Source organism: Arachis ipaensis, chromosome B3, assembly GCF_059453495.1.
Source record: "Arachis ipaensis isolate K30076 ecotype BB chromosome B3, ASM5945349v1, whole genome shotgun sequence".
Taxonomy (NCBI): domain Eukaryota; kingdom Viridiplantae; phylum Streptophyta; class Magnoliopsida; order Fabales; family Fabaceae; genus Arachis; species Arachis ipaensis.
The window spans coordinates 87,989,887-88,013,927 of NC_142438.1; the positions used below are offsets into that span (position 1 = coordinate 87,989,887).

Genomic DNA, 24,041 nt, shown 5'->3' on the forward strand with positions numbered 1-24,041 from the left:
TAGCTTCAAACAATGTCCATTAACTTTGATAAGTTCAAAGCTTGAAGGATGGCTTAGGTGATAAACTCCGTATGGTTTGGCCTTCTCTACTCTGTATGGACCTTCCCATCTTGATCTCAACTTGCCTGGCATGAGCCTCAGTTGAGATTTGTAAAGGAGGACTAAGTCCCCAGGTTGGAACTCTTTTCTCTTGATGTGCTGATCATGTACAGACTTCATCTTCTCCTTGTATAGTCTTGAGTTCTCATAAGCTTCTAGGCGAAGGCTTTCCAGTTCTTGCAGTTGCAACTTTCTTTCAGCTCCGGCTTTCTCAATTCCCATGTTGCACTCCTTTATTGCCCAAAAGGCTTTGTGCTCTACTTCAACAGGGAGATGACAAGCTTTTCCAAAAACTAAGCAGAAAGGACTCATCCCAATGGGTGTTTTGTATGCTGTTCTGTATGCCCAGAGTGCATCTTGTAGCCTGGTGCTCCAGTCTCTTCTATGAGGTTTGACGATCTTCTACAAGATACGCTTTATCTCTCTGTTTGACACCTCGGCTTGCCCATTAGTCTGAGGATGGTAGGCTGTTGCAACCTTATGAATTATTCCATGCTTCTTCATTAATCCTGTTAGTCTCCTGTTACAAAAATGAGTGCCTTGATCGCTCACGATTGCTCGTGGTGATCCAAAGAGACAAATAATGTGGTTTCTCACAAAGGAAACAACAGTGTTAGCATCATCAGTGCGGGTAGGAATTGCTTCCACCCATTTGGAAATGTAATCCACAGCTAACAATATATAAAAATAACCATTAGAATTTGGAAATGGACCCATAAAGTCAATGCCCCAAACATCAAAAATTTCACAGAAAAGCATAATTTGTTGAGGCATCTCATCCCTCTTGGATATATTACCAAATTTTTTGCATGGAAAACAAGATCTACAAAATTCAGTAGCGTCTCTAAAAAGAGTAGGCCACCAGAATCCACAGTCTAAGATTTTTCTAGCTGTTCTTTGAGGGCCAAAATGTCCTCCACTCTCAGATGAGTGACAGGCCTCTAAGATGGACTGGAATTCTGATTGAGGCACACACCGTCTAATTATCTGGTCAGCGCCACATCTCCATAAATATGGGTCATCCCATATATAATATTTAGACTCACTTTTTAGCTTGTCTCTTTGATGCTTAGAAAAGTTTGGAGGAAAAGTGCGGCTAACTAGATAATTAGCTACAGGGTCATACCAGGGGACTACCTCGGATACTGCTTGCAGGTTATCAAATGGGAAACTATCAGCTATAGGAGTGGGGTCATCTGTAATGTGCTCAACGCGACTCAAATGGTCTGTGACTAAATTCTGGTTACCACTCCTATCCTTAATTTCTAAATCAAATTCTTGTAATAGTAGTATTGATGCACGGAAAACTTGTCTCTCAACAAATCTCCCTTCGGCAAGTGTACCGAAGTTGTCGTCAAGTAAAAACTCACAATAGAGTGAGGTCGAATCCCACAGGGATTGATTGATCAAGCAACTTTAATTAAAAGAATGTTCTAGTTGAGCGAATCCAGAATTTGGGTTGAGAGTTGCAGAAAATAAAATAGCGGGAATGTAAATAACAAAAAAGTAAATGCTAGAATTAAAGGACTGGAAGTAAATGACTGAAAATAAATTGCAGAATTGTAAATGGGAATGGGGGATTTGCTCATAAAAGTAAATCGCAGAAATTAAAGAGAATGGGTGAGATTAGAGATGGGGAGTTCATTGGGCTTAGGAGATGTTGCAATTCTCCGGATCAAGTTCATTTTCATCTCTTCCTCAATCAATGCACTCATTGATCTCCTTGGCAATCTTAAGTGATTGAATTACAATTCCTTGCAATTCAATCTCTCAAATCTTGAACAATAGCCAATTCCTTGGTTAATTGCTCATGAGAAGAGATGAAGTATGGTCACTGATTATACCACATGCATTTCCCAAACCAAGTATGGTCACTGATTATACCACATGCATTTCCCTAACGTGGCCTTTGCCATCCTTCGAGAACGTTAGTGACATTCAACATTGTCACTAACGTTCCAATGTGCCCCTAGGTCTCACGTTAGAGTCCACGTTAACTAGGTTAACGTGGCTTCTAACGTGGCCATCTTTTAGCCATCCCAACGTTAGTGACAATGTTGAGTGTCACTAACGTTGGCTCATCCTTCATTTCTCATCGTTAGCTTCCACGTTAACCAAGTTAACGTGGAAGTTAACGTGACTCTTGGGGGTTGTGTGGTTGCTTCAACGTTAGTGACAATATTGAGTGTCACTAACATTGTCGACAACTCTTCATCCTCTACGTTAGTTCCCACGTTAACCAAGTTAACGTGGGAGTTAACGTGGTACTTAGCACCATAGGCCAACGTTAGTGACAATGTTGAGTGTCACTTACGTTGGCTTCTCTCCCTCCCCCTTAATGTTAGAGGCCACGTTAACTAGGTTAACGTGGCTTCTAACGTGGCCACTTATGAGTAAGTGCCAACGTTAGTGACAATGTTGAGTGTCACTAACGTTGGCTCAACTTCTTTTCTCCACGTTAGAGTTCACGTTAGCTTGGTTAACGTGACTCTCTATCGTGGGCATTGATGGCTTTTTGAGAGTGTTATTGGCAATCACTTTTCTCATTAATCTTTGCAAGTTACCTCCCCTTTTCTTGCTCCTTTTTGGCCCTGAAATCAAGCAACAAAGTGCATCAAAGCTCTAGTCCAAGTCATGAGTAATGCAACATAATATTTGTCACTAAACTTATGCAAAATCCTCATGAAATCATGTAAAATGTACAATGTATGCTTGAGTCAAGGCATAACTGAATATTTACCCAAAACTAGCTTATTTCCCTAAGAAATGCATGAAACTATCCTAAAACAGTAAAGAAAAGGTCAGTGAAACTGGCCAAAATGCCCTGGCATCACAACGCCAAACTTAAAGCTTGCTTGTCCCTAAGCAAGTACTGGAACAAGTGAATGATGAAATAAATATCCAGAGGAATGAGTCATCCTTATGGAAGTCATATTACTGATTTTATGGTGGTTTCATGCATAGCAACTTAGGTTCATTCCATTACTGGCTTTCAGACCTTTATCCTGTCCTAAAACACCCACTTTGTTCATATCCCATGAGACTTTTATTCATTGATCCTTTTATTGTTATTACAAGGGTTGTTTGTGTTATTTAGGCTATGTGCTCTGTAAGGGGGCAACTCTTTAAGATAAGCTTTCAGCCAACACTCCCGAACCAGTTGGTTCAAGGTGCTAGGTGTTGAGACACCCCTAAGGACTTACTCCTTCAAGCCTATCACCCATACATACACACTACAGGCATTTAGTTTATTTATTTTCTTTTCTTGAGACCTTGGTGTCCAGCACCTCTTTGGGTTACTAAATGCTCTGTAGTGAGGGTTACTCTTGATAGTGGACTTTCAGCTGATAATCCCGAGTTAGTTAACCCAAGTTATCAAGTGATAAGGCACCCCTAAGAGCTTATTCATCCAAGTAGATCCCTCACACAGGAGCACCACAGACACTTGCCTCAAGCTTAAAACCATTGATGCCTAGCCTTATTGCTTACTCTTTTTCTTTTATTTTTCACTTCCATTGTTCTTTCCCTTTTCTCTTATTAGGATCTTGTTATTAACTTAGTCTCATGAGTGTATCCAAAGCAAAGTATTCAGGATAGATAGTTGTCCTCCTAGCCTTGTGGTTGAACCAACTTAGCTAACTTATGACTACCCCAAAGATTCATGAATGCACTTCCACAATATGAACTCTACCCTGGTCTTTTAAAAACATAAACATTCTCTTCTTCATTTGATAAAAAGGGACAAACTTACAAGTAGATAAGGGAATGATGCAGTGACATAAAGACCAGTGCACATAGACTCTCTTCAATACCAAAAACTTGATTTGAAAAAGGTTTAAACATATCATGGAAGCAAGTTCTATTTCATACAAGATCTTCCTTATTTAAAACACAGAGAAAGATGGAACAAAGAAGGAACTCCACCACCTTTTACTATTGTGGGTGTCCACGCTATTTTCCTTGCTTGTCCTCCTTGTTTTTGTTGCCTCGCTTCTTTGGGTGAAAGTGCACCATTTCCTTATAAGATTCCTACAAGGTCACTGGAAGTTGCTTGTTCCCAAAGCACTTGAGACATAGTTAGCTTATATGTATGCTTGTGCCTCTTGAACTCAGTTTGGTGTGTGAACACCAAACTTAGTTCTTTGCCCAGTACACAATATTGCATATATGCAGTGACCCTCATATCTTATTATCAACAAAGCAATGATCATCTATAGTCTAACTACATCTAAGTGGTTTCTCTTGGTTGGATGGAGCTAGCAATGTTCTTTTGGGAGTGGGATGTAATTCTAACCAATGTCCTTTAGTGGAACACCAAACTTAGAATTACACCATCACTCTTGGATTGTTCTGGTGTGGAACACCAAACTTAGCTCCTTTCAATACAGGGGAAACCACTTGTGACTTTTATTGAAATAAGGATGAAATTGAAACTACCTGAGGTTGGGTTGCCTCCCAACAGAGTGCTCTTTTATCGTCGCTAGCTCGATGAGTTCTTAATTATTTGAGATGGTACTTTACTCTGGGGTCTTCCCCCATGTTGCCCAGATAATGCTTGAGTCTTTGTCCATTCACTGTAAAAGTCCTCTTTGAACCTTCATCCGTGATTTCGATATGGCCATATGGTGACACTTTTGTAACCAAGAAAGGTCCGGACCACCTTGACTTGAGTTTCCCTGGGAACAGCCTTAATTTAGAATTGTAAAGGAGTACTTGCTGCCCTTTTTCGAAACTCCTGGGTGCCAAGTACATGTCATGTTGTTTTTTGCCTTCTCTTTATACATCTTAGTGTTTTCATAGGCTTGTGACCTGAATTCCTCCATCTCTTGCAGCTACAAGATTCTTTTTGCACCAGCAGCAATGCTGTCAAAATTTAGTATCTTGATAGCCCAAAGAGCTTTATGTTCCAGCTCCAGTGGTAAATGACAAGCTTTCCCATAGACTAATTGATATGGAGACATTCCAAGTGGGGTTTTGAATGCTGTTCTGTATGCCCACAGAGCATCATCCAACTTCTTCAACCAATCCTTTCTAGATGCGCCCACAGTCTTTTCCAGGATCCTCTTCAGCTCTCTGTTGGATATCTCAGTTTGCCCACTTGTTTGAGGATGGTAAGATGTGGCTACTTTGTGTTTTACCCCATATCGTAAGAGGAGAGCTTCCAGTGGTTTGTTACAAAAGTGGCTCCCTCCATCACTGATGAGGGCTCTTGGGACTCCAAACCGGCTGAAGATATTCTTCCTGAGAAAGTTCATGACTACCTTGTTATCATTAGTTGGGGTTGCAATAGCCTCTACCCACTTGGAAACATAATCTACTGCTACCAGGATGTAATTGTTTGCATATGAGGTTGGGAATAGTCCCATGAAATCAATTCCCCACACATCAAACAGTTCAAGTTCCAAGATGAAATTTTGTGGCATGGCGTTTCTTTTGGGTAGGTTTTCAGATCTTTGGCATTCATTGCAACTTTTTACTAGCTCTTTGTAATCCTTGAAAAGAGTGGGCCAAAAGAATCCGCTTTGTAACACCTTTGCTGCAGTTCTGTCCCCTCCAAAGTGCCTGCCATAGCATGAACCGTGACAGTTCCACAAAACTTCTCTCCCTTCCTCTTCCGAGACACATCTTCTAAGAATTCCATCTGAACATTTCTTGAAGAGATATGGCTCGTCCCAGACAAAGTATTTTGCATCATTCATGAGCTTCCTCTTTTGATGCTTATTGATCCCTGGGGGTAATGCTCCAGTTGCCTTGAAATTTGCAATATCTGCGAACCATGGTGCTTTATGAACTGTCATCAACTGCTCATCAGGGAAGAGCTCGTTAACACTTGTATCATTTTCTCCACCTTGATCATGAGGGATTCTAGATAAGTGATCAGCCACCTTGTTCTCCACTCCCTTCTTGTCTCTGATTTCAATATCGAATTCCTGCAACAGTAAGATCCACCTTATTAGTCTTGGCTTCGATTCTTGCTTGGCAAACAAATATTTAAGTGCTGTGTGATCTGTAAAAACGATCACTTTAGCACCAATGAGGTATGATCTAAATTTGTCAAATGCAAAAACTATTGCTAGCAATTCCTTTTCAGTAGTGGTATAATTTCTTTGAGTTTCATTAAGGACTTTGCTAGCATAGTATATCACACGAACTAGGTTATCTTTCCTTTGTCCTAACACTGCCCCAACTGCAAAATCAGATGCATCGCACATCAATTCAAATGGTAAGTTCCAATCAGGTGGGGAAATGATAGGAGCAGAGGATAACCTCTTTTTCAAATGTGTAAATGCTAGCATGCAGGTTTCATCAAAGATGAATGGTGTATCAGACACAAGGAGATTGCTTAAGGGCTTGGCTATCTTTGAAAAATCTTTAATAAATCTTCTGTAAAAACCAGCATGCCCTAAAAAACTTCTAATTGCCTTGACATCACTGGGTGGGGGTAGTTTTTCAATAAGTTCCACTTTAGCTCTATCAACCTCAATGCCTTGGCGAGAGACTTTGTGACCAAGGACTATTCCCCCTGTCACCATGAAGTGGCATTTTTCCCAGTTCAAGACCAAATTGGTCTCTTGGCACCTTTTCAATACCAAGGCGAGGTGATGTAGGCAACTAGGAAAAGATTCTCCGAATACCGAGAAATCATCGATAAAAACTTCAATGAATTTTTCTATCATATCTGAAAAGATAGAAAGCATGCAGCGTTGGAAAGTTACAGGGGCATTACACAACCCAAATGGCATGCGCCTATAGGCAAACACTCCATACGGACAGGTAAATGAGGTTTTCTCTTGGTCTCTTGGATCAACCACTATTTGGTTGTATCCTGAATAATCATCGAGAAAACAATAATAAGCGTGCCCTGCAAGTCTTTCCAACATCTGATCCATGAATGGAAGGGGAAAATGGTCTTTTCGTGTAGCCTCATTGAGCTTCCTGTAGTCTATGCACATCCGCCATCCTGTGACGGTCCTTGTAGGTATGAGCTCGTTCTTCTCATTGGTAACCACAGTGATCCCTCCCTTCTTCGGTACGACATGTATGGGGCTAACCCAAGGGCTGTCCGAAATTGAGTATATGACTCCTCCTTGCCAAAGCTTCATAACCTCTTTCTGTACCACTTCCTTCATGATTGGGTTCAGCCTTCTTTGGGATTGAATGGATGGCTTGGCATCATCTTCCAACAGTATTTTATGCATACATATGGCTGAACTGATTCCCTTCAAGTCAGCAAGGGTCCATCCAATGGCATCCTTATGCTCCCGCAGCACCTTGAGTAGCTCGTCCTCTTGATCTTGACTGAGGGATAAATTTATGATCACTGGGTAGTTTTCAATTTTTTCTAGATATGCATATTTGAGAGTGGGTGGCAGTGCTTTGAGTTCAAGTTTGGGTGCTTCTGATTTTTCGCTCTCTTCTTTTGGTGCATCTGGTATATGTGTTTCTGTTGTAGCTACCTCTTCACTTGATTCAGATTCTTCCTCCACCAATCTCTCGTTCTCTTCAGGTTCATCTTCTTCAAAATTCTCCTGCACTTCATCCTCAAGTGCATCTAACCTCATGCATTCCCCCAATTGTTCCGGTGGATAACTCATGGCCTTGAACACATTAAATGTCATCTTTTCATTGTGTAATCTAAGGGTGAGGTCACCCTTTTGAACATCAATGACAGCTCCAGCAGTAGCCAAGAATGGCCTTCCCAAAATGATGGAGGTTTTAGCGTCTTCCTGCATGTCCAGCACCACAAAATCTGCTGGGAATATGAAATCTCCTACTTTTACTAGCAAATCCTCCACTATCCCGTGAGGGAATTTGAACGATCGGTCTGCCAGTTGTAGAGCCATTTTTGTTGGTTTAGCCTCCTCAATTTTCATCTTTCTCATCATAGCTACTGACATCAAATTGATGCTGGCCCCTAAGTCACAAAGAGCCTTTTCTACTGTGATTTCTCCTATAATGCAAGGGATCTGAAAACTCCCAGGATCCTTCAGTTTCTGAGGTAGTTTATGCTGAATGATAGCACTGCACTCTTCAGTTAGTATCACAGTCTCATTGTTCTTCCAGCTTCTTTTCTTAGTCATTAGCTCCTTCAAAAACTTGGCATAAAGTGGCATTTGTTCTATGGCTTCAGCAAATGGTATGTTGATTTGTAGCTTCTTGAAGATTTCCAAAAATCTCAAGAACTAGTTGTCATCTTCCTTTTTCTTCAATAGCTGGGGGTATGGACCTCTTGAGATGTTGAGTTGGGGTATCCTTTTCTCTTTCTGCAAACTTGGCGTGGGGGGTTGCATTCCATCTTGCTCCTCTTCCTTTTCAATTGAGCTTTCTTCTAGTGGTTTTTGGGGATGTTCCTTCAGTTCCTTCCCACTCCTAAGTATGATAGCTTGACACTCCTTTCTTTTGCTTGAATGGGTATCATAGCAAAAATTGTGGTTCGGAAGCTGCTTAAAAAGATAGCTGATTTGTGTCTCCAGTTTTGTGATGGCAGCATTTTGATTCTGCATGTTTGACTGCACTTCCTCTCTGAATGCTTTATTGTCTTGAATGTCTCTGCATATTCCTTCAATGAATATTTTAATCTTAGAGAGCTTGTCATCAATTGATGAGTGGTTCGGAACAGATGTGCTGTTTTGGTTTTGATAAGTATGTGGAGAAGTGTTGTTGTGGGGGTGTTGAGATGTCCTCTGGGTGAATTGTTGGTGAGCTGCATTGTTGTTGGAGTTGTAACGTCTCTGGTCTTGGTTTTGATCTTGCTCACTTCCCCACCCAAAGTTCGAGTGATTTCTCCATCCAGGGTTGTAAGTCTTGGAGTATGGATCATAGTTTTTCCTTGGTGAATTCCCAATGTAGTTGGCTTGCTCCTGACTCCCTTCTGCTTCTTGGTTTACTCCTTCTTGTGTTGTTGATGAAGTGGAGATTGCTGCTACTTGGTTCATCTCCATCTTCTTGGTGAGGTCAGCCAGCTGCTGAGTAATGAGCTTGTTTTGGGCCAACAGAGCATCTACATTGTTTAGCTCTATCACTCCTCTTGTGTTCCCTCTTTCGGAAGCATAGAAATAGTCGTTTTCTGCTACTGTTTCAATAACATCTATAGCTTCCTCAATGGTCTTCTTCTTGTTCAAAGACCCTCCAGATGAATGGTCTACTGCCTTCTTTGACTCATAAGAGAGCCCTTCATAGAAAATGTGCAGCTGGACCCATTCGTTGAACATGTCAGGTGGACACCTCCTTGTTAAGTCTTTGAACCTCTCCCATGCTTCATACAAAGTCTCACCATCCTGTTGCCTGAAGGTTTGAACCTCAGCTCTCAGCCTATTGATTCGTTGAGGAGGGTAGAATCTTGCTAAGAATTTGTTCACCACATCCTCCCAATTTCTCAAGCTCTCCCTTGGGAAGGATTCCAGCCACTTGGCTGCCTTGTCTCTGAGTGAGAAGGGAAATAAGAGCAATCTATAGGCATCAGGATGAACACCATTAGATTTCACTGTGTCACATATTCTCAGGAAGGTGGTCAAATGTTGGTTGGGATCTTCTTGAACACCTCCTCCAAACGAACAGTTATTCTGAACAAGGGTGATGAGCTGTGGTTTAAGTTCAAAATTGTTGGCATGGATTGTTGGCTTTTGGATGCTACTTCCACAATTTCCTGGGTTTGGATTAATGTAAGAGCCCAAAACTCTCCTATCCTCCCCAGCATGATTTGCTCCACCTCCTCTGCCATGGTTGTGAGTCTCTTCTTCATGATGATTTTCCATGTTTTCTTCCATGTTTGGTTCAAAGTATTCCTCAAACTGTTCCTCCTCTTCTTCAGCACCAACTACTCATTTTCCTCTTGCCTCCCTCCTTAGTCTAAGGAAGGTTCTCTCTGGTTCAGAATCAAAGGAAGTTGAAGCCCCACTTCTTCTCCCTGTCATACAACCAACAAGTACAAGTAGAGAAGATAGGTGCAGACAGTATTTATGTCAGAATTGATGTTAGTTGTGGGTGATGCAATATATCAAACAGTTAGTGGGTTAGCAAACAGAATTGAAAATAACAAAGAAAAACAAAAGAGTAGATGGAGAAGGGAAGAAGTTTAACTAAAACAAAAAGTAAATCAATCAAACAGAAAATGAAATACACAAAATAAAATGCTCAATCTAGTGATCTTCCAATCTAATCATTGTTGATGCACAATCAATCCCCGGCAACGGCGCCATAAACTTGATGCACGGAAAACTTGTCTCTCAACAAATCTCCCTTCGGCAAGTGTACCGAAGTTGTCGTCAAGTAAAAACTCACAATAGAGTGAGGTCGAATCCCACAGGGATTGATTGATCAAGCAACTTTAATTAGAAGAATGTTCTAGTTGAGCGAATCCAGAATTTGGGTTGAGAGTTGTAGAAAATAAAATGGCGGAAATGTAAATAACAGAAAAGTAAATGCTAGAATTAAAGGACTGGAAGTAAATGACTGAAAATAAATTACAGAATTGTAAATGGGAATGGGGGATTTGCTCATAAAAGTAAATCGCAGAAATTAAAGAGAATGGATGAGATTAGAGATGGGGAGTTCATTGGGCTTAGGAGATGTTGCAATTCTCCGGATCAAGTTCATTTTCATCTCTTCCTCAATCAATGCACTCATTGATCTCCTTGGCAATCTTATGTGATTGAATTACAATTCCTTGCAATTCAATCTCTTAAATCTTGATCAATAGCCAATTTCTTGGTCAATTGCTCATGAGAAGAGATGAAGTATGGTCACTGATTATACCACATGCATTTCCCAAACCAAGTATTGAGAGGGTTACAGTCACATACCCATCCAAACCCAATTTGGTCCAGCATGAGAAAGCATTTCTAGCTTGATCTCTTCATTCCTCTTCCAAGGTTCAAAAGAGATCCAAGTTTGAATAGCTTCTCTTCAAAGATAACTACTCAATTGGATGAAGATCGAAAGCTTTCAAGTAAAATCAAGAGGAAAGAAAGAAGAAGAACAATGAAAATTAGTATTGATCCATCAAATTACAACAGAGCTCCCTAACCCAATGAAAGGGGTTTAGTTGTTCATAGCTCTTGAAAATGAAAACAAAGATGGAGAATACATCATAAAACTAGAAATTGCAAAGAAAGTAAATACAGAGAGTGGTTCTTCAGCCTCCAGCACTCCTTTACAATTCAAAGCTACTCCTATATATACTACTCTTCTCAGCTTCTAGTTTACTCTTCAAGTCTTGGGCCTTTGGATCTTGAGTTTGAAGCCGTTCCTTTCTTTAATTGGGCTTGGCTTTACTTGCAGAGAGAAAGTGCGAAGTGGGCAGAGACTTAAGCTCAGGGCGTAAGGAGTGTTAATCATTTAGTGAAAGTCCAAGTTCGGGAACGTTAGTGACACTTAACATTGTCACTAACGTTCCAATGCACCCCTTTTGCCTTACGTTAAAACCCACGTTAACTAGGTTAACGTGGCTTTTAACGTTGCCTTATCAACCTTCGAGAACGTTAGTGACACTCAACATTGTCACTAACGTTCCAGTGTGCCCCTTCTTGCTTCACGTTAAAGCTCACGTTAACTAGGTTAACGTGGCTTCTAACGTGGCCTTTGCCATCCTTCGAGAACGTTAGTGACATTCAACATTGTCACTAACGTTCCAATGTGCCCCTAGGTCTCACGTTAGAGTCCACGTTAACTAGGTTAACGTGGCTTCTAACGTGGCCATCTTTTAGCCATCCCAACGTTAGTGACAATGTTGAGTGTCACTAACGTTGGCTCATCCTTCATTTCTCATCGTTAGCTTCCACGTTAACCAAGTTAACGTGGAAGTTAACGTGACTCTTGGGGGTTGTGTGGTTGCTTCAACGTTAGTGACAATGTTGAGTGTCACTAACGTTGTCGATAATTCTTCATCCTCTACGTTAGTTCCCACGTTAACCAAGTTAACGTGGTACTTAGCACCATAGGCCAACGTTAGTGACAATGTTGAGTGTCACTAACGTTGGCTTCTCTCCCTCCCCCTTAACGTTAGAGGCCACGTTAACTAGGTTAACGTGGCTTCTAACGTGGCCACTTATGAGTAAGTGCCAACGTTAGTGACAATGTTGAGTGTCATTAACGTTGGCTCAACTTCTTTTCTCCATGTTAGAGTTCACGTTAGCTTGGTTAACGTGGGCATTGATGGCTTTTTGAGAGTGTTATTGGCAATCACTTTTCTCATTAATCTTTGCAAGTTACCTCCCCTTTTCTTGCTCCTTTTTGGCCCTGAAATCAAGCAACAAAGTGCATCAAAGCTCTAGTCCAAGTCATGAGTAATGCAACATAATATTTGTCACTAAACTTATGCAAAATCCTCATGAAATCATGTAAAATGTACAATGTATGCTTGAGTCAAGGCATAACTGAATATTTACCCAAAACTAGCTTATTTCCCTAAGAAATGCATGAAACTATCCTAAAACAGTAAAGAAAAGGTCAGTGAAACTGGCCAAAATGCCCTGGCATCAAGTATCCAACGTATAAACCTTGGTTTGGACTCCTTTTTAGCTAATAGATACTTTAGAGCTACGTGGTCCAAGTACACTACTACCTTCGTACCAAGTAAATAGGCTCGGAATTTATCCAGAGCAAAAACAATAGCAAGAAGCTCTTTCTCAGTAGTAGTGTAATTGGACTAAGCGGCATCTAAAGTTTTAGACGCATAAGCAATAACAAAGGGGTCCTTACCTTCACGCTGAGCCAGTGCTGCTCCTACTGCATGGTTGGAGGCGTCGCACATTATTTCAAATGGCTGGCTCCAGTCTGGTCCTCTCACAATTGGAGCTTGAGTCAGGGCGGTCTTCAGCTTATCAAACGCTTGTTTGCAATCCTCACTGAACTCGAACTCAATATCTTTCTGTAGTAGCCTGGATAAGGGAAGTGCTACCTTACTGAAGTCCTTAATAAATCTCCTGTAAAAACCTGCATGGCCAAGGAACGAACGGACTTCCCTCACAGAAGAGGGGTAAGGTAAACTAGAAATAACATCCACCTTTGCTGGATCCATAGAAATGCCAGTATTAGACACAACATGTCCTAGTACAATACCTTGTTTTACCATAAAGTGACATTTTTCAAAATTTAATACAAGGTTTGTACTGACACATCTATCTAATACTCTAGATAATCCATCTAAGCAAAGGCTAAAGGAATCGCCATAAACACTAAAATCATCCATAAAAACTTCCATACATTCCTCAATAAGATCAGAGAAAAAACTCATCATGCACCTTTGGAAGGTAGCTGGTGCATTGCACAAGCCAAAGGGCATTCTCTTGTAAGCATAAGTCCCAAAAGGACATGTAAAAGTGGTCTTTTCCTGATCCTCAGGAGCTATATGAATTTGGAAATAACCTGTGTAACCATCTAAAAAGCAATAATGTGATTTACCTAACAGGCGATCCAGCATTTGATCAATAAATGGAAGAGGATAGTGATCCTTACGAGTGGCTTGGTTGAGACTCATGTAATCAATGCAGACCCTCCAAGCGTTCTGTACTCTGGTTGCTATGAGCTCTCCATGCTCATTCTTCACTGTAGTGACTCCAAACTTCTTGGGGACCACTTGTACTGGGCTTACCCATTCACTGTCTGAAATGGGATAGATGATGTCTGCTTCTAGTAGTCTGGTTACTTCCTTCTTGACAACCTCTAAGATAGTGGGGTTCAGTCTTCTCTGGGGTTGACGAACGGGCCTTGCTCCCTCTTCTAAAAATATTCTGTGCTCACATACTTGAGGGTTGATGCCTACTATATCTGCCAAACTCCAACCAATTGCCTTCTTGTGCCTCCTCAGCACACTAAGTAACTGCTCTTCCTGTTGAGAAGTGAGTTCCCTTGCAATGATAACTGGAAACTTCTGCTCGTCTTCAAGGTAAGCATATTTGAGGTGTGGAAGAAGGGGTTTTAATTCTAACTTCTGATCATGGTCAGGCTCTGGGTTGTCTGGAGCTGGCAACAATGGTAAAGCACTGTCATTGTCCTCTGAGAATGTCCCCACACTTGGACCTTGTCCTATGTACTTCTCTTCAAATTCCTCCTGGTGAACTTCAGCCACGGTTTCACCTATAATGTCACACTGGAGGATAGAATGATCCTCCGGAGGATGTTTCATAACTCCATTCAGATTGAAGATTACTACTCGGCCATCTATTTCAAAAGAGTATGTTCCTGAAAAAGCATCTAATTTGAACTTCGAGGTCTTCAGGAATGGTCTTCCGAGTAGGATTGATGATGGCTTCTCTGAGTCATTTTGGGGCATCTCCAGGATATAAAAATCAGTGGGAAACGTGAGCCCCTTAATGCCCACTAATACATCTTCAGCAACTTCGGCCACTATAATAATGCTTTTATCTGCTAACACAAAATGAGCTGCCGACCTTTTTAAAGGAGGAAGCCTCAAAATATCATATATAGACAAAGGCATTATATTCACGCATGCTCCTAAATCACACATGCAGTCAGAAAATACCACACCACCAATAGTACAATTAACCATACATGGACCTGGGTCACTACACTTTTCAGGTAAACCTCCCATTAAAGCAGATATGGAACTACCTAAAGGAATAGTTTCTAATTCATTAATTTTGTCTTTATGTATACATAAATCTTTTAGAAACTTTGCATATTTAGGTACCTGTTGAATAACATCAAAAAGAGGAACAGTTACCTCAACCTTTTTGAATATCTGTACCATTTTGGGATCAGGTTCCAGCTGCTTCCTGGGCTTCTTTGCAAGTTGTGGAAATGGAATGGGAGTGGTGTCTTCTGCAGTATCTGCGCCCTGTAGTGCTTCCTCCTGTGGCTGAATTTCTTCTTTTTCAGCTATGTCTTGTATGTCCTCTTCCTCTTCAACATCTTCTATTTCCACTGCCTCTTCAGCTGAGGCATTTTCTGGTGGGCTTGGCTCCTCCTGATTCCTCTCCTGCAGTGTGGTTCCGGACCTTAGGGTGATGGCATTAATGCCACCCTTTGGATTGGGTAATGGTTGAGAGGGGATTCCACTAGAGCTCAAGGGATGGTTATTAGAGTTATTCATTGATCCAATCTGTGAGATAAGAGCTTGCAAAGTAGAGTTCAGACCATTTAGTGTAGCATAAAGGTTATTTCCATGGTCTGTTGTCTCCGATCAATAGATTGTAGTAAGTCATCATTAGAAGATGAGGAAGGATAAGTAATTTGAGAGGTCTGCTGTTGGATATTCTATGGTCCTTGGGATTGCCTCAGGTGAGGTACTCTGTAGGGCTGGTTCTGGTTCTGCTGCCTGTTGTTATTATTATTCCACCTCTGATTTCCCTGATTGTCTCTGCCTCATCTGTTGTTGTTGTCCCTCCAATTCTGGTTAGAATTGTCCTGCCATCCATGGCTGTAATTGCCACCTTGATTGTACCCTTGGTTGGGGCGGTCATAGAAGTTATGAGTCGCTGCCACGGTGTTGTCTTCCTGCTGGAGCTGCGGACATTCATCAGTATAATGGTTATAATCAGCATAGATTCCACAAACTCTCTGTGGGACTAACTGTTGGCTTTGCTGTGGTGGAGAAGGTTGAGCTTGCTGAACATGTTGTTGATTCAATTGCATCTGCTTTAGCAAGTTGGTCATTTCACAGATACTCTGAGTTAGAGCAGCAGTCTCTCTGCTAGAGGATACTTCTGCAACGGCTTTTGAACGGCCTTGTTTCTGCCTGTGATTCCGAGTTGATTCAGCTAAGTCGCTGATCAATTGCCATGCCTCATCAGTGGTCTTGTACTTTTTCATAGACCCATTGCTAGCACTTTCCAATGTGGTCTTATCTTGGGGCCTCATGCCCTGTGTGACGTAACCGAGTAACACTATCTTGTCAATCATATGGTGGGGGCAAGCTTCCAGAAGATTATTGAAGTGCTCCCAGTATTCATAGAGAGTCTCGGATTCATCCTGAACAATCATGGAAATGTCTTTCCTCAGTTTATCAGTAACTTCAGCTGGAAAAATTTTTTCCAAAAATTCTCTTCTAAGTGTATCCCAGTTGGATACAGTTGCTGTGGGTTGAGTGTAGTACCACTCTCTCGCCTTTCCCTCAAGAGAGAATGGGAAGGCTTTTAGCAAAATAGAAGTTTCATTCGCACCATCACGCCTGATAGTAGAACAGGCTGCTTGAAAATCTCTCAGGTGCTTGATAGGCTCTTGAGCAGGTAAGCCATGAAACTTGGGCATCAAATTGAGCAGTGCAGTCTTTATTTCAAAGTCTGTAGCCACCGCTGGGTGATGCGCTTGAAACGGTTGCATTGTAAAATCAAGGGCTCCAGCCTCCTGGATAGTAACTCTCCTAGGTGCTGCCATGTCACCTACACGTAAATCAACCGAATCAGTAGAACGAGGGCTAGTTTCTTCCTCAAATGATGTTTCAGATCCGCCCTCTGAGAGGACTAACCGACGCCGAGCTTGCCTTATTCATGAAATAGTTTTTTCAATCTCAGGATCGAATACTAGCAAGCTTGGATCAGGAAGTGAACGCGTCATCTAGAGAAAGAAACAAGCAGCTCATAGTAGCAAGATAAAATAAAATACAAATAAAATAAAAAATTCCAATTAATAACTTTAGCACTCTATTGCAACTCCCCGGCAACGGCGCCAAAAATTGACGTGGTGAAAATTGGTGAGTCAAGAATTGTTATAAAATATGCGTTACAAGTATAGTTCTTAACCAACCAGAAATCCGCTTATCAATTTAGAAGGGTTGTCACAAAAATTAAAATTAAAATACTGGGAGTATGAATCCCAGGTCGTCTCCCAACGAGTTGCAGAAAGGTGTGATATTTTATTAATCAGATGTTTTCAAAAAGAGTTTGAGTTGAATAAATAGGAAATTAAATTGGAGAAATTAAGTCATTTAAATAAAAGCCTTGACTGCGAGTAGATTAGTTGGAAGCCCTATTCTTGTTGCAGTACTCTCAAGATTAATTGATAATTGAAGGTTGTTCTGTTTAGTTATCCCTTACTAAGTAAGGGAAAGTCAAACAAGTTAGAATGATGTTTCTATTCACAAGTCCCAATCTGCTTACTTGGAAGGACTGGTGTTAGTTACTAGAGAGAAATCCAACAATAAACCCAATTACAATTTCTCCTTTGAGCATTCCAACTCAAGGGTTCCTTTCAATCAACTCCCCATCAAGTTAGGGAACTACTCGCTCATTGTGAATGTGGAATTCATGACATAGAAAAGAGAATTAAAGAAAGACATGATAAATAAAACTCAAAGGAATCAATTAAAAATAAAAGTAACTCTTGTACTAATAAATTCTAAAATAATCCAATAGTAAAATTGAGTAAATTAAAGGACATGGAAGAGTAAAGCCAAGTAAAGAAAATGAACTAGAATGACGAAGTCTTGATGAGGTAATAACTCTTCTCAATATCCCAATGCAAAGAGCAATAGAAAATAAAATCCTAAGAACTATGAATATGTAGAGAGAAAAACCTAGAGGAGGAGTAAAAACTAGATCTAAAAACTAAAAACAGTGTAGAATGAATGTTGTTGTTGGTTTCTACATGTCCTCTGGCTCTAGTCTGCTTTTTCAGGCCGAAAACTGGGTCAATACAGGGCCCAAAATCGCCCCGAGCGATTCTGCAGATTATGCAGATCGCGCACGTCATGCGATCGCGTCATTCATGCGGACGCGTCGTTCGGCGTTTTGCTTTTCCACGCGGGCGCGTCGTCCATGCCTCCGCGTCACCTGTGCTATTCCAATCCGCACGGTCGCGTGAGCCATGCGGCCGCGTCACTACGATTTCCTCTCTTTCACGCGGTCGCGTGAGCCATGCGGCCGCGTCACTTCTCGCTGGTCATCTCCTCAATTTCTTATGTTCCTTCCATTTTTGCAAGCTTCCTTTCCAATCTCCAATTCATTCATGCCCTATAAAGCCTGAAACACTTAACACACAGATCACGGCATCAAATAGAATAAAGGAGAATTAAAATCCGTAATTAAAAGTCTCTAGGGAGCAAGTTTTTTAATCATGTAATAATTTTAGGAAGGAAATATAAATGCATGCTAACATATGAATAAGTAGGTAAAAATCATGATAAAACCACACAATTAAACACATTATAAACCATAAAATAGTGGTTTATCACATCCCTCTGTACCTCTGATGACAAGTCATCTTAGCCTAGTTTCACTAGCCTTTTTCTTTTGTTTTCAATTGAATTATGCACTTTCTTGAGCTACAAGTAAGCTAATTTGGGTAGATTTTCATGCTTCCTTTGATTGAATCGACCATGTATGAATTCATGCTATTTCATGAGGTTTTATGCTATAATTGTCACATATTATGATAAAATGAATATCTCATGATTTTTAGCATAGCTTTGATGTGTTTGGTTGATTAATGATAGGTGAAGAAAGCTTGGAGAAAGGTTGAAGCAAGAAGGAATGGCCAGGAGTAAAGAGAGGACAATGGACTAAGTGAAAATGAACCAGGAAGCAAAAAGTTGGACCAAAAGTTAGCCTCAAACTTTTGCACAAACTTTTGGGTGAAAAGTTAGCCCCAACGTTAGCCCCTAACTTTTGGGCTAACGTTGGCACATGAAAGTTACTCCCTGGGCACCAAAAGTTTGCGCCAACGTTAGCCCCTAACTTTATGGCTAACATTGGCATGAGAAAAACACCCCCTGGCCACCAAAAGTTTGCGCCAACGTTAGCCTCTAACTTTTGGGCTAACGTTGGCACATGAAAAACACAAAGGGGGAGCAAAAGTTTGCGCCAACGTTAGCCCCTAACTTTTGGGCTAATGTTGGCGCCATAAGTGCACTAAGGAAGGCCAACGTTGGAGCAAAAGTTAGACCCCTAACTTTTGCACCAACGTGGGTATCAGCAAAACATGGGGGCTAATATGAAAAGTTGGACCAAAAGTTTGCCTCAAACTTTTACTCAAACTTTTGCAAAACTCCAACCCGGTTCACTTGGTTCACTTTGGTTCCTCTCCAAACTCCAAGAGCAATCAACCAAGGCCTCTCTCAACCCAATTCCACCAAGAGCAAAGGCCCAACTCAAGGCTTGAAGATCATTTGAAGAAAGTGTATAAATAGGATAGAATTCAAGTTCTTAGGGGAGCTTTCCTTTTGGAGTTTTCATAATAGTTTTCGGAGAGCTTTGGATATTGAGTGATCTTTAATTTCTTAGTTTCGGGGAAGGAGAATTCCACTCTCTTCCTCTTAGTTTTATTGCTTTCAATTTCAATTGCAATTGTCTTGGATCTTGGGTTGGAGAATTGAAGGAATTCTGTTTCAATCTCATCCGAAGATCTCTCTGTTTCTTCTACTGCTTATTGAATTTAATTTCTGTTAATTGTTCTTCATCTACTTTCTTTGCAATTTAAAATTCCTTTGCAATTGTTCTTGTTGGATCTAGGAAGGCATTGAGATCTAGACTTGGTTATCTAGTCTCTTGGGTCCTGAGATCCGGATTCCCCATTTCCCATTCCCTGTTTACTGTTTTCATGCTTATTTACAATTCTGTTTTTAGATCCGGTTCAATCCAAGTGTTCTTTTACTTCTCTGTTGGTTGCAATTTACTTTCCCTCGTTTAATTTCTGCAAATCCAACTCCCAATTCCCTTTACAATTCAAGCTATTTACATTTCTTGCACTTTAAGATTCTGCAATTTACATTTCTTGCGTTCTAAGTTTCTGCCATTTAATTTCTTGTTCTTTAAGATTCAGCATTTAAATTCCTGTTCTCTTTAATTTCATGTCAATTACCCATTCCCTTTACTTTCCATGCAATTTAAATTCTGCAACTCACAAATCACTCAACCAAATCTTGATTCGCTTGACTAAATCAACCACTAAACTAAAATTGCTCAATCCTTCAATCCCTGTGGGATCGACCTCACTCCCGTGAGTTATTATTACTTGATGCGACCCGGTGCACTTGCCGGTTAGTTTTGGGTGTTTTGGAGAAATTCGTTTTTCCACTAAAATATCCCATCAACCTCTCCCAGGCATTATAAAGGGATTCATCATCCTCTTGTTTAAAGCCTTGTATGTCCAGCCTTAGCTGTGTCATCCTTTTTGGAGGGTAATATTGATTCAGGAATTTGGCTAATATCTGTTTCTATGTTCTTATGCTTGCTGTGGGTTGGTTGTTTAACTACCTCTTAGCTTGATCTTTTATAGCAAATGGAAACAGTAATAATCTGTAGACATCCTGATCCACTTCTTTATCATGTACTGTGTTAGCAATTTGTAGGAACTTTGCCAGAAACTCAGTAGGTTCTTCCTGTGAAAGACCGGAATACTAACAATTTTGCTGCACCATGATAATGAGCTGAGGATTTAGCTCAAAATTGCTTGCTCTGATGGGGGGTATACAGATACTACTCCCATATGCAGCAGTAATGGGGTTATCATATGACCCCAGAGTCCTTCTGGACTGTTCATTCCCACTTAGATCGATGATGGAGAAAGGGAGATGTTGTAGATTGTAAAATAGAAATAAAGTAAAAGAAAAATAAAATTTTTTTTGTTTTTATTTTTTTATTTAATGCTAACCGAATTCAAAAGAGAAGAAAATAAAATAAAATAATTGGAAACTAGAAAAATAAGCTTCAAAAATCAAATAAAATAAAATAAAATAAAATAAAATAAAATAGATTAAAATAAATAAAAAAATTCGAATACTAAAATGGCAAATTAATTAAAAAGATTTGAAAAATTTTGGATATGATTTTAAAATTTGAAGATTGAAACTTTCTCAACAAGGAAACACCAAACTTAAAATTTTGCAATCAAAATAATAAAATGGTACAAGTAATTCGAAAATAATGAGCAAATAAAGGAAAAGATATTTTTTTTGAATTTTTGAATTTAATAAGGAAAGAGAAAAACAATAAAATGACACCAAACTTAGAATTTTTAGATCAAAACTAAGAAAGCAAACAGGAAAACTTTGAATGTCAAGATGAACACCAAGAACGCTTTGAAGATCAAGATGAACACCAAGAACAAATTTTGGAAATTTTTAAGAAAATAAAAACACAAAGGACACCAAACTTAAAAATTTTTATACTTTGGACACTAATAATTTGAAAATGCACAAGAAAAACAAGGAAAGACACAAAACAAGAAAAACTAAAGATCAAACAAGGAAAATAAACAGGAACAACTTGAAGATTAAGAAAGAACTAAGAACATATAATTTGAAAAATTGAAAGAAAAATAAAATCATGCAATTGACACTAAACTTAAAACATGAAACTAAACTTAAATAGAAGACTAAATCATGAAGTTATTGGTTTTAAAAATTTTCAAAAATAATTTAGAAAAAGAAAATATGGATTTTAAAATTTTAACCAAAAACAATAATAGAAGACTCAATTTTAGTGACTCTAAACCAAAAGGATAAATTTTTCCTAATCTAAGCAACAAAATAAACCGTCAGTTGTCCAAACTCGAACAATCCCCGGCAATGGCGCCAACAACATGGTCCACGAAATTGTGATTACACTTTTCACAACTCCGCACAACTAACCAGCAAGTGCACTGGGTCGTCCAAGTAATACCTTACGTGAGTAAAGGTCGATCCCACAGAGATTGTCGGCTTGAAGCAAGCTATGGTTATTTTGTAAATCTTAGTCAGGAGATTGATGGTAATAGTGGTTATATATATGAAAAAAATAACACAAAATAAACAGTACTTGTGATTTAATGGTGAGAAACAGGTTGAGGTTCCGGAGATGCTCTGTCATCTGAATCTCTACTTTCCTACTGTCTTCTTCTCCAAACACGCATGGCTTCCTTCAATGGCAAGCTGTATGATCCTCTCGGATGAAAGCAAATCCATATGCGTTGTCACCGCACGGCTAATCATCTGTCGGTTCCCACTAGCATCGGAATAGGACCTTTGTCCTTTTGCACACTGTCACTGCGCCCAATATTCACAGGTTTAAAACTCGTCACAGTCATCCCTTCCCAGATCCTACTCGGAATACCACAGACAAGGTTTAAACTTTCTGGATCCCAAGAATGCTGCCAATTGGTTCTAGCCTATACCACGAAGGTTCTAACCTCCGGACTCGGTCCGTGGATTAGGAACCCAAGAGATACGCACTCAAGCTGTCGCCCAATGACTACATTGATCTCAGATAGAATGGAGTGGTTGTCAGGCACGCGTTGATAGGGTTGAGGATAATGATGAGTGTCACAAATCATCATATTCTCCATATTGAAGTACAAGTGAGTATCTTAGAATAGAATCAAGCGTAATTGAATAGAAAACAGTAGTAATTGCATTAATCCATTGAAACACAGCAGAGCTCCTCACCCCCACCTATGGGGTTTAGAGACTCATGCCGTCAAAGGTATAATATGAAATGTAAAAATGTCATGAGCTGTAAACTGAGTCTCTAAAGTAGTTTTTATACTAAACTAGAAACCTAGGGTTACAAAAAATGAGTAACTAAGTGCAGATAGTGCAGAAATCCACTTTCGGGACCCACTTGGTGTGTGCTTGGGCTGAGCATTGAAGCCATTTCGTGCTTAGGCTGTTCCTGGAGTTAAACGCCAGCTTTGGTGCCAGTTTGGGCGTTTAACTCCAATTCTGGTGCCAGTTTGGGCGTTTTACGCCAAAAATTTTAGGCTGACTTTGAGCGCCGGTTTGGGCCATCAAAGCTTAGACAAAGTATAGACTATCATATATTGCTGGAAAGCCCAGGAGGTCTACTTTCCAACGCAATTAAGTGCGCTCCAATTGGGCTTCTGTAGCTCCATAAAATCCACTTCGAGTACAGGGAGGTTAGAATCCAACAGCATCTGCAGTCCTTTTTCAGCCTCTGAATCAGAATTTTGCTCAGGTCCCTCAATTTCAGCCAGAAAATACCTGAAATCACAGAAAAAAACACAAACTCATAGTAAAGTCCAGAAATGTAATTTTTGAATAAAAACTAATAAAAATATAATAAAAAGTAACTAAAACATACTAAAAACTCCCTAAAATCAATGCCAAAAAGGGTATAAATAATCCGCTCATCAACTTCCAATTAATCTTCCCCCGGTCAAGGCTTTTACTTTGATTATATAAATTCTCTTGCCAATTTTCATTGCTTTAATTTACAATCATTTATTTTTCTATCCTCCAACTCTTAAAATTTCTCAGAAAACTCCTGACTAATAGAATAGCACTCTTTTGTCAACTCGTTGGGAGACGACTTAGGATTCCTACTCCCAGTATTTTTATTCTAATTTTGTGACAACGCTTCTAAATTGATAAGTTGATTTTCGTCGGTTAGGAACTGTACTCGCAATGTTATTTCTATACTAATTTCTTAATCGGTTAATTTTCGCCCACATCAATTTTTGGCGCCATTGCCGGAGAGTTGCAATAGTGTGCTAAATTATTAGTTGGTGTAAATATTTTTAATTTTTCATTTTTGCATATTTTATTTTATTTTATTACCATGAGCTGTATGTTTCTTTCATTGAATGACGCGTTCACTACCTGATCCGAGCTTAGCCGCGTTTGATCCTGAAATTGAAAGAACTATTTCACGTATTAAGCGAGCTCGGCATCGGTTAGCCTCTGAGGGTGGTGAAGTGGTTACTACCAATTCACCAGTCTCATCTGAGAGCGAATCTAAAGTGCCATCAGAGGAAGAAACAAGCTATTCTTCTTCTAATTCGGTTGATTTACGTGCAGGTAATATGGCGGAGCCCAGAAGGAATACTCTCCAGGAAGCAGGAGCTCCAGACTTTACACTGCAACCGTATCAAGCGCGTCACCCAAATATGGCTGCAGATTTTAAACTGAAGATTGCGCTAATCGACTTACAGCCCAAGTTTCATGGCTTACCTGCTCAAGAGCCTATCAAGCACCTTAGGGATTTTCAGACAGCCTACTCAACTACTAGGTGTCATAGTGCAGATGAAACTACTATTTGGCTGTATGCCTT

At 40.0% G+C, this 24,041-nt stretch overlaps 1 non-coding gene across 1 annotated transcript; it reads left to right on the plus strand.

Annotated features, from left to right (window-relative positions):
* Nucleotides 1-9,309: 9,309 nt before the first annotated feature.
* LOC148571485 (small nucleolar RNA R71) lies at nt 9,310-9,413 on the plus strand. The gene has a single exon (XR_015908979.1). It is a non-coding gene; the product is annotated as a small nucleolar RNA R71 (small nucleolar RNA).
* Nucleotides 9,414-24,041: the final 14,628 nt, after the last annotated feature.